The sequence below is a fragment of the Tupaia chinensis genome, unplaced genomic scaffold (genome assembly GCF_000334495.1).
Source record: "Tupaia chinensis unplaced genomic scaffold, TupChi_1.0 Scaffold000478_3, whole genome shotgun sequence".
Lineage (NCBI taxonomy): Eukaryota > Metazoa > Chordata > Mammalia > Scandentia > Tupaiidae > Tupaia > Tupaia belangeri.
Genome location: NW_006159990.1, coordinates 4,658,330 through 4,667,148, shown reverse-complemented (window position 1 = coordinate 4,667,148; position 8,819 = coordinate 4,658,330). Strand labels below are relative to the sequence as shown.

General features: G+C 35.8%; 1 pseudogene; it reads left to right on the top strand.

Annotated features, from left to right (window-relative positions):
• The first annotated feature begins 2,273 nt into the window (after window positions 1-2,273).
• On the top strand, window positions 2,274-4,644 carry LOC102490224 (protein AF-10 pseudogene; annotated as a pseudogene).
• Window positions 4,645-8,819: the final 4,175 nt, after the last annotated feature.

Sequence of the window (8,819 nt, the reverse complement as noted above, 5' to 3'; positions counted from 1 at the left end):
CGGAAGAGCTGTGACTCTGAGGCGTCTCTGTGCTGTACCGTGCTGCCCACAATAAATGGACGACACTGTCGTCTCTGTGTTGTAACACTACGCTGCTTGTCCCGGCTCTCACTTCTTCACTCAGGAAACCTGTTCGGCTGTCCCCCTGGGTCGGGATAACTATGTAAAGAAGATATGGTTAAAATTCAAATACCCACAGTTTGTGTGATTGATTATTACTGTGTGTGTGTGTGTGTGTGTGTGTGTGTGTGTGTGTGTAATTTATTATTAAAGGGAGAGAAAAGAATAGAATATTTTTGTATTACTGGGTCATCAGAAAAGTCATGACATATTTTTCTACATTTCTCTATGCAAAATGCACCATGACTTTCCCGACGACCCAATATATGAAAAGCCTAACTTGGATCTGGCAGGAAGAAATTGACCATAGCATCCTGAGCCCTGTAGCTGTTGGAAGAGAATAACCCTCTCATATCTAAGTCTGCCCTTGGATTCCTCCTCTGGCTCTTTGCTGACAATTATTTGCTAAGTATTGCAGTAAGAGCTGGGTGACAGGAGAGCAGCTGAGATATCAGGCAACTGTATAACCTTGTCCCAGACTCATGACTGCTAAAGAGCTCTTGTTGAACTTGTCTCTTTGAAAGAAAAAAAAAAAAAAGCATTATGGAACTGATATGTATACCCAGAACTCATATCAAAGCTGACACATCAGATACACATTCAAACTGCTATGCTGGGCTGTGATAATAATTATTCTGACTGTTGGTATCATTGTGTTCACACTATTACCCAGAAAAATTGCACCTTGAGATTGTTGTGTTGATTCAGATTTGAATCTATTCATGTCTAGAGCACAGAGAGATACCAAAATAATTTCAAAATCTTTCCTTGGTGGAAGATATAATATCAGGCGCATCTCTAAAGCGAGATTGAACTAAAGTATAATTTAGTGACCCAGGAGAAAAGAACTTGAGTTAAACTTTTTTTCTTTTTCCCTAGGAAGCTTTTGAAGAAGTTAATTTTTTCTGTTGGCCTTTCTGTTATTGCTTATAATATGAACATTAGATAATAAACAATAAGTTACATACTGTTTTCCTTCTCCTAAAAAGAAGTTTTAAAAGGCTAAAACCTCTCTAGGAGTATCTTTATACTATACAAGCATAGATACACTTATTTTATTATTTTTCTTATTAAAAACATGTCAATATCAGATATGTTGTTGAAGGAAAATTTGGAGAAATGTTTCAAAAGCTTCACATGGAAAAATCAGAATGGTAGATATAATAGCAACTTAGAGATCATCTAATTCAGTTTTTCAAGGTCTGAATCTTAGACCAGCAACACAACATCACTTAGGAACTTGTGATGATGTAGACTATCCCCACCTGGTCTCCAACCCAGTGAAGCCAAGACATTGGGGGGTTGAATGTCTAGCAGGTTGTGTTTAAACAAGTCCTCTGGGTGATTGCAAGGTCCATGAGAGTTTGGAATTCACTGACCTCATTCAAAGACTTCACTTGACAGTTAAGGTAAGGGAGGTTACCAAATTTGTTCTGAGATTAACAGCCTAGTGCATTTCTGGTGCTGTTTATTTCTCTTGCACTGAAGTATTTACATATATAAATTGTCAACTTAAGGTGTCAGTGAACTCACCATGTTCTTTATACAAAAATACTACACTCCCTTTTCACCCTTTGAGGACTGAGAATTTAGAGGTATGACAAGTCTACAAGATGGAAGAAGAAAAGTAGAACCACAGCTTCAAGATCTTGTATATCTCTATAATTTCAGTTGTAGATTATTATCAGGCAGTCTTGCAGACACAAGAATTATTAGGTTGTCGGGAATGTCTTGATGTTTCGATGCAAAAATGCCTCAAGATCTTCCCAACAACCCCATACATTACAATTAAGGGGATTAATAGAATAATTTATAAGTGTTTGTAATTCATGACTGTAAAATTACTAAACTATTTTTCTACTCAACAAAATTTCCTTTAAGATGCTTAGCTCCGACGCTGGTGACGCTGGGAGGAGGAAGCACAGCCCTTTCCCCTCCCTCGCTGCCCCTGGCCCAGCGGGAGCCCCCCCCCCCAGCGCGCCTGTTCAGAGATCTACTTGATTAAGTGTGCCCTCTCCGGGCGCTGGCCCATGTTAGTGGCCCGGGTGGAGGTGGGGAGGGAAGACAATGAGGAGGAGGCAGAGGCGGAGGAGGCGGTGGAGGGGAGGTGGGGAGAGTCAGCAAGGACACGGTTCCTGACTCCTGTGCGGAATATGGTCTGTAGCGACTGGCCCGTGTCACTGGAGGACCAGGTCTCTCATAGTATGAAGGAGATAATTGGAGGCTGTTGAGTTTGCTCAGACAAGAGAAGCTGCTGGGCCAAGAACCCGCTGGTTTATTGCGACGGGCACGGCTGCAGTGTCGCGGTGCATCAAGCATGCTATGGCATTGTTCAAGTACCCATTGGACCATGGTTTTGCAGAAAATGTGAATCTCAGGGGAGAGCAGCCAGAGTGGTCTTTAGTTTTGCATACGTGGGGTCTTCAAAAAGTTCATGGAAAATGTGTATTATGAAAAAACTATGCATGGATCTCAAAAAATTTTTGCACCAACATAAACTCATAGTTACTTGTTATAGCATGTCTGAACAGGATCTAGTTTGAGGCACTAAGATAAGTCATCAGTTTGAAAAGAACCTCTGTCAGAACTCATGAATTCTGCCACAAGTGACGCAAGAGCAGAATCACATTTATGGTGAAGCTTGGGTGGAAGAATGACGAAATCACGAATAGTTTATGAAAAATTATGGGGACAATGCTTCAAAGAAATCAGCAGTTTACAAATAGATAACTTAAGAAGGGACAAGATGATGTTAAAAGATGACATCTGCTGTGGCAAACCATCCACATCAATTTTTGAGGAAAAAGGTTTTTTTTGTGTGTGCCCTAATTGAAGAGGACTGATGATTAACAGCAGAAACACCATAAATAACCCCCACTGGCTCAGTTTATACAATATTGACTGAAAAATTAAACTTGAACAAGCTTTCTCCTTGATGGGTACCAAAACTGTTGTGCCCAGATCAGCTGCAGGTGAGCAGGACATTCAGTGGAATTTTTAAACAAGTGGGATTAAGATCCTGAATAATTTCTTCGAAGAACTGTAACAGGAGATGACACATTACCAGTAGGACTATAAATTGAGAGAAAACACAGAACAATGGCTACCAAGAGGCGAAGTGGTCCAGTCAAAGCGAAAGTGGACTGGTCAAGAGCAAAGATCATGGTCACAGTATTTTTGGATGCTCAAAGCAGTTGATGACTTTTTGGAGAGCCTCAGGATAACATCTGCTTATTTGAGAAAGTTAGCTGAAGCTTTAGCAGAAAAATGCTCAAGAAAGCTTCACCAGAGTTCTCCATATTGACAGTGCCACTGCTAATTCCTTTCATCACATAAGGGCAGTTTTGCAAGGGTTTCAGTGGGAAATAATTAGGCATTCACCTACAGTTCTGATTTGGCTCATTCTGACTTTTTGGTTGTTGTTCTGACTTCTTTTTGTTTGCTAGTCTTTCTTAAGAAATCTTTAAAGGTTACTCATATTTTTTCAGTTAATAATGTAAAAAAGACTATATTGACATGATTAAATTCCCAGATAGCTTAGTCCTTTCCTTTAGGGATAGATTAAAACGGTTATTATTGTTATATAGGAATATGTCTTGAAGTTGATGGACCTTATGTTGAGAAATAAAGTTTGTGTTTTTGAAAAAAAAACAAAAAAAAGATGCTTAGCTCTATAAGCTGGGACTACAAGGGAGCCCCAGTTTCAATTCCTGGTCCAACCTAAAGTCTGGGCAGTGTGTCATGTGCCTGTAATCCCAGTGATTCAGGGAGGGTGAGGCAGGAGAATTATGACAACAAGGCCTTGTATTTTTTTAAATCTCAATAATTCATGCTACTTGTGCTCTTTCTTCAAAATAATAGAACGTGTCACACCTCCTAGTATGTTAAAACTAGGTTTATCAGATTTTATAATGTACAATAAAAAGATAGTTATTTTGGTTAATTACTCACATTTCAAAATGTTTTCATGTTGCCTTTTGAATTTCTGAGCAGTACTTTTTCAATATTTAAAAACTGCATTTATAATTTTGAAAGTACAATATATGAATAATAATAGCCTTTTATTTTTCTAATTGGAAGGTTTTTCTTTTAAGGTGTAGTAATAAGCTTCAAATAAAGATAATTTTGATAAAAGCATTTCTTAATTTATAATTTTTAAAAATTTTCAACCATTTAAGGAAAAATTGACATTCATATTTCACAGTTTTAAAAAGCTTTTTATGATAAGACTCTAAGCATTTATATTTATACTCCTCTCCTGCTTACATGGGCGATCATTCAAAAGCAGGAACGCAAAAAAATAAGCAAATAATTTTAGTTCATGTGGTGTACAGGGAAGGGTGTGATGTTTCAGAATCGAATACATGCGCCAAAGCTTTATAACCTTAGATATGTTACTTACCTCTTCTAGAGCTTGGCTTTCTCATCTATGGACTGAAAAGAATAATAAATGCTTCATGGAATTTTTATTATTACGAGCCACATATTGAGCTAGTAATTAAACAGCCCTGTAGATGGCTGTGATGTAGCAGTGCCAGCACTAAGTAGTCATCAAGATTTCGAGTGCAAGTGTATGTGCTTCTTTCTTCTCCTATCAAAAGACTACACAGCCCTATGTTGTGTGTTCCTAACTGATAAATGTACGTGTGTGTGTGTGTGTGTGTGAGTGCACGCACTCACTTCTGTTTTCTAAACCCTCGACTATCCCAGTATTCTCCCTAAATTTGGGGGCAATTATTGTTTTTGTAATTCAATTTATGTTTATCTACACATCTAATATGGTTTTCAATTTGTACTGAAAATGTGGAGTACTTATTTTAAAGTGCAACTCTTTTTAGAATGTATAGACAATTAGCTTATTAGATATTTCATCTTAAAAAAAGGACAATAATTTGCACAAAGAACTATTGAACTTTATACTTCGTCATAGCATATCAGAACACATATCACCCTATGAGTGTTGCTATTTGAAAACCCTGAAGGTTGTTTGGGTTATTAATTGATGGTCCTTGGAAGGAAACAATTATGGATTGAGTCATTTCAGTTTGATGTGCTAAAGAGTCTGGTATCTGGTACTTATGTGATAGTAAGAGGGTTAAAGGAGGGATGTGAAGTTTATACTCCAAGTGGACAACAAATATTTTCCTCTTTTAAAATGTATGTATGCAATTTTTTTTCTTTTTTCTTTTTTTTTTTTGGAGAGGTTTTTGCTATAGGGCGCATGCGCTCGCCAGACAGACAGAGAGAGACAGAGCGATAGAAAGCGAGAAATCACCCCCCAGGGGGGATGGTCATGCTGCAATCCCTTCTCCTCCATTCTCCTTTTGGGATCTTGGGCACGCACGCACACATGCCCGGCGTGAGTTTAAGCCACTGGGTCCAGGACTCGAACTGCGGTCAACTACGTGGAAGTCCAGCGACATAGCCATTATGCTAACTGCTGGTCCCTACATGCATATTTTTTTAAAAGAAAATCTTACTAATTTATATCCAGATGATTAAGTCAAATAGTCTGTAATCTTTAAAATGTTTATGGATTTGATTAGTTGTCAATCCAAATTATATATATACAAAGACAACATGTGAATACCATTAAGTATTTAGCTGACAATAAGCTAAATAATGTGCAGTTATGTTCCTAAATATATAGATACCATATCATACTGATCAATAAAGAGTGACTGAATTTTAAACTTTTGTATTCAGGATGCTTAGATGTTAGCAATACATATCTGGCTACTTAAGGTCTCATGTTAATTTCTGTTAATTTCATTACATTGTATTAAATAAGGGTACCAGAAATAGTCTACCTTGGTTTGAATCCTGGATCTCAGAATTAATTCTCTGTATAATTTGGGAAAATACGTGAACTATTTTAATCCCATTTCCACATATAGAAATAGGAATAACAAATGTCCCCCCTTTATTGAGTTATAAAAGACATAATCAAAATAATTCACATACCACATTTGGCATAATATTGTAAATTCATTTATGTTTATTGATATTGTTTTGGAGAGGTTTTTGCTATAGGGCGCATGCGCTCGCCAGACAGACAGAGAGAGACAGAGCGATAGAAAGCGAGAAATCACCCCCCAGGGGGGATGGTCATGCTGCAATCCCTTCTCCTCCATTCTCCTTTTGGGATCTTGGGCACGCACGCACACATGCCCGGCGTGAGTTTAAGCCACTGGGTCCAGGACTCGAACTGCGGTCAACTACGTGGAAGTCCAGCGACATAGCCATTATGCTAACTGCTGGTCCCTACATGCATATTTTTTTAAAAGAAAATCTTACTAATTTATATCCAGATGATTAAGTCAAATAGTCTGTAATCTTTAAAATGTTTATGGATTTGATTAGTTGTCAATCCAAATTATATATATACAAAGACAACATGTGAATACCATTAAGTATTTAGCTGACAATAAGCTAAATAATGTGCAGTTATGTTCCTAAATATATAGATACCATATCATACTGATCAATAAAGAGTGACTGAATTTTAAACTTTTGTATTCAGGATGCTTAGATGTTAGCAATACATATCTGGCTACTTAAGGTCTCATGTTAATTTCTGTTAATTTCATTACATTGTATTAAATAAGGGTACCAGAAATAGTCTACCTTGGTTTGAATCCTGGATCTCAGAATTAATTCTCTGTATAATTTGGGAAAATACGTGAACTATTTTAATCCCATTTCCACATATAGAAATAGGAATAACAAATGTCCCCCCTTTATTGAGTTATAAAAGACATAATCAAAATAATTCACATACCACATTTGGCATAATATTGTAAATTCATTTATGTTTATTGATATTGTTGTTAACAGAACATTAATTATTATTAATTCTATTATTGCATATTTAAATATATTTGAAAATGATGTATAGTTAATACTAATTAATTAAAATAGATAAGTTCTAGAACTTTTGTATTATTCATAATTAAATTTGCATTATTGATTATATATCTAAAGAAGATTCCTATTTTTTTTAAATGTTGGTTATTAAAAACAAATTTTAATACTATGAAATCCTGTAAATAACTAAACTTGTGATTCATTCTTAGGCCATGTAAAATGGACCTATACATATTTATTTACTTTTAAAGCATCTAGTGAAAATAAGACAAACTTTATAAGCGGTTTCTGTAGTTTGTCTTATAAAGATATTATAAAGTATTATTATATGTTTGAAAATTACTGTTTATTTGAATGTCTTGCTGAAGAAATATAGTCAAAAGTACTTTCCATGAAGATTCAAAATCATGACGAATGGAGTTAAATTGGTATACTCATATAGAATCACTTAGAATTCTGAAATAATAACATTTGGAAAAATAAAAAAAAGTCTTAGCCTTCAGTATTCTACATACTATAGAATGACCCATTGGGAAATATATTGTTATTTTACAAATCTTTTACAAATCTGAAGGATGTATTCAGATAGCCCCAAAACAATTTTATAGCAGTGATAAACATATCTTTGGTGATCCAGAGGGATGATCTCAGCTTCCCATTTCTTGGCTAAGGAGAATTAACATAATTAAGATGAATATCCTTCCTAGAACATTCTCCCATTGTAGACAGGTCTAAAACTATGAAAAATCATGAGACAGAGGCAACTATTTCATTTTTCCTGAGGTTTTGAAAGGTAAGGGTAGAAAGGAGATTTGTAGGAGTCATCATTTATAAAAATTCCTTTAAGTGAAGAAAGAGCTGGAAGAGGGTTATTCAGACCTGTCCCACAGCCTGTAAATCTTTAGCCTTAAATCAGTGGTTTCCAAACTTTGGTGCACAACAAAATTGCCTGGATTAAAAAAAAAAATGCCAATGTGCTCCTCAGACGAATTGTAGCAAAACGCTAAAGGTGGGAACATCGGTGTTGTTTAAAGGTCCCAGCTGGTCTAATGTGCGTGAGTTTGAGAACCACTGCTGCAAGTGTTGGAGACTTTGGCTCTAGACTCAGCTCTCTTTTCTTATATATAACATCAATTTGCAAACTAACAATTTTTACATTAACACAACATTTAGGTGGACTAATTTGGGGCTGATGCCCTTGTATGAAGTTTGGCTTTTGAAGAAATAATACCCAAGTCACATGGAAATAGCAATAATAAAACAAGATCCTAGTATTTGGCAAGCTTTTATACTTTGTGAGCAACATGATCAGAGCTAATACAGATGGCGTAGGGTGCTAGTAATTAATGAGCCAGGAAGAAATCTAGAATGAGTGCGTTTGGATTACTCCTTAAAAAATAAGCCTTACATGTAAAATAGTTCATTATAAATTACTAAGCAATGGTAACTTTGTTTTGAAATAGAAAAAAGAAAGCATTCTTCTACTTAAATTTGTTTAAGTAAAATTGTTTCATATTTTTGAATTCCAGAGTCCCTTGTGATTTTTGGCAAATAATTCCCAATCTGATGATGGAATGAGAAAGTGCTGGTTGCCACAGGAGTTTTGATCAATTAGTCTTCTTTTCATTTGTAAAAACTGAGAAGTTCCAAGTGCTTTTTCATATTGCACTCAACATTATGTGACATAAAGCTGAAAAGTATACTTATCTCAAGGTGATCTGAGGCTGATACTGTTATTCGCTTATATAATTATTTTTGCTTATTTAAGAAATAAGGGCATTTTTTTTTCTTTTTCATCTTTATAATCTCTGGAAATACATCAGCATGAATTT